The sequence below is a fragment of the Lampetra fluviatilis genome, chromosome 17 (genome assembly GCF_964198595.1).
Source record: "Lampetra fluviatilis chromosome 17, kcLamFluv1.1, whole genome shotgun sequence".
NCBI classification, from domain to species: Eukaryota; Metazoa; Chordata; class Hyperoartia; order Petromyzontiformes; family Petromyzontidae; genus Lampetra; species Lampetra fluviatilis.
Window position 1 is genome coordinate 182,591 of NC_136291.1, and position 3,188 is coordinate 185,778.

Below are 3,188 nucleotides of genomic sequence, written 5' to 3' on the forward strand. Positions count from 1 at the left end.
CCATTACAGGTGTTGCTTCGTTGTCGTGTGTAACTGCGTCTGAGCATGTGGAGCCCACATGCTCATGTGTGGATGAGACTGGACTGGTGGCACCGGTGGCAAGTGTAGTTGTGAAGGCTCTCCACCTTTTACCCACCCCGAATGTGGCTTGCTGCTGTACCGTAAGTGCCTGGGTGACAACAACGTGACGGGCAGGGCGGGTAGAAGGTTCAGAAGAGAGGGTGCCGACTGCTGCTTGGCTTCTTTGGTCTTCGTGGTCACGTGCAGGTCGTCAAAGGCAAATGGTTTTCAGCCTTCAGACGGCCCTGCCGCACCTGGGAGTTGATGAGTAAAACGTGTCTCCGCACAGAACTCGCGGCTCGTGCTGCCACACGGCGGTAAATATCCTTAAGGAATGAACAGTAGTCAACTGGCAACAAGCAGGTTCCACGTACATTCACCACGTTATGTGCTGTGCCGTCCAACATGCCTTGCAATATTTAGCGCGTATGCATTCGTCTTCGTGAAGTCATGTTAAAGCTGCCGCACGCTTTTCGTAAAATCAAAGCGACTAACCCCGGGCAAAGGTCGCGTGTCCTGTGCAGAGCTTCAGTGCAGCAGCTGCACCCACTGGGGGGGGGGGGGGGGCTTCTGCTGCTGCACCCACTGGGGGCTGCTGCTGCACCCGCTGGGGGCTGCTGCCGGAGCCGATGGCCATGGGCTCGCGGCTGCCCCCACGCACGGCCGCGTTGGCGGGGTGGTTGCCTCGCCAATCGCTGCACTCGCTGGTAAAGAGAGCATCGAACGATACCCTATGAATATTATTAATGAATGCACTCAAGTGTTCGAAGTATATCCTATTGTCGATGTTTCATCAACAGACATTTAGAATGCCACAAGTAAAATTTATATTTTCTCTCTGAGTAAGCTTGACGATCTGCTGGTGCTGCGTCTCGTGTCCTGCTTGCTATGTTGTCCACGTGTCCCTGTCAAGAAACTGACTGCATTCTTCTGAAGTCGCCTTCGCTGGGATTAGAAGCTGAACACTATTCTAGACTTCTAGTTATGTTTTGTGTTAGACTTTGTAAAAATGTACTGCTTATTTAACACGACTCCGCTTCAACAGTCTGCGTCCAGTGTTTGGATTCGTATTTGTGCAGAAATGACCACCTACCGTGGTCAAACTCTGAGTCTGTGTCCCTGGTTGACATGAAGAAGCGTCCTGTGCAGTTGTCAATTGACACCGTGGACACGTGGCTTGGTGTTTGTGCTTGTACCGGTCTGCTGGAAGCCCCTCGGGCCATTGATGTGACGGCGGCTTTGATGACGCAATTGCCACGTGCTTTTCAGCTGCTGCAAAGTCCACTGGTCATGCTGCAGGTACCCACTGGCGTGTGCGCGCAACAATACGGGTGTCTGGCTTTGGCAGAGAGACTCAACACATTCGGGACCTTGACTGCGGTGTAAAGTGATGTTTGGGGTCCAACACGAGCGGCGCCAAGATGACGAAACCCACCGTGTGAGTGCAATGGCGGTCGACGTGGCAGCCGGCAGGTGGTGCTGTGTGCCACCTGGCCACTGCCTTTGGCTTCGCAGCCACAAATGAGCGATCCCCTTGTATTTAATCAATTGGGGACACAGTTGAAAATTGGGAAAGCTCGCTCATCAAGAATGGCACCATCTGTGGGACTTGGTGCAAGGCCATAACCAAATTGTTGTTATTATTACAATTTAGTTGTGTACATTCTAACTGATGAAATGACTTAAATTTCGATTTAAAGCTTTCGTGACTGCAGGGATTCATCTTCTTGGTTCTTTCGGTAAAGTTACGTGACTTTACCGAAAGAACCAAGAAGATGATAAAATGACGTTTAATGCCAATTGTTCTCATGGGCATCATGTCACGAGAACTGAATCTATTTATATATCTCGGACCAATGTATTGGATAACAGGTGTTTGTAGGACGTGTTTTTTGCAGAACTTCTCTCAAAATCCTCAAGTAGCGTGTTTATTCTTTATACAGTGGAGGCAACAATTTTCTGTACATTCTGCTGAGGGATTTATTGCATGACAGTCTCACCAACATATTTCATTCACAGAGCTAGAGTTTTGCCAAATTAAGTGTACAATTTTTTTCACTTTGTTTTTGTGCAGTCATTGGCAGTCAGCCTGAGCCCACTTGAGCATCCAGTTTACTCATAAAGCTTTCTGAATTAGGTTTAACAACACAGAAGTGTATTGTTGTATAGATGGAAGGCACAACCGATCATGCTTCGGGTGCGTGTCACGTGACTATATTGGATGTCCACCGCTCTAATCAGCCATTGGCTAAGCCAGAAGCTGAATGTCTGTTTACCTCACCAAGCCAACACGAGTTGAAGAATGTGGTCATCCCAACAGCCTCCTGTAGATTTCATCCCAGGATCTCGGCGGTCCTCACCGAGGGATCTGAACTCTGAGTCACCAGGCCCCCACAAGTGTTGAAATGTATTCAATGATGCAGGTAGGTATTCTATATGCTGTACTTTACGAAACATTCATGAATATCGTTTTTTTATGTCAGTAGTGTGACTGCCATACTGAGGTAGTTGAATGAGAAGTAATTCCAGGAAAATAATTCCCTGGTAACTTGTAATATGGTTTTGATGGCGCTAGATCCAGGGTCTTGGACAATATTCTTATGTGTGTTCGGTAAAGTCACGGAGGTAAAAACATTAAAAAGTAAAATAAAATAAAAATAAAAAGCACGACGTTTCGGAGGCAACACAAGCTTCCGTCTTCAGGTGGTACCGTCACAGCCACGACAGCTGTATCAAGTAAATGAGAGATTGCAGGAGTTACCACTGCGTTTATATAATGGACAATGTAGAGAACGGCTTCTCCTGGAGAGAGGATGCAGTGAGAGAAACTGCCTCAGGAGGGCAGCAGAACACACGCACAGCAGCATAAGTAAGCAGTTATTGTACCACAATTGGCCAGGCGTTGGGTCGTCGCCACGGAACATGCTGTGTCGTTTCGAAAGGAAGATTCCCAATTATGGAGCAGAACATTGGAAATGCTCCCCATAGCCACGTGTCAAGCTTTTTGTTTCCATGCAAAAGACATTTCCCTTGGCACAAGTCAGTTTTGTAATGCCCGTCCCGTAGGTGACGCCGCAGCGTGATGTCCTGCGCAAATTGCCATTGAGGCATTGGTGCTCATCTCTTGT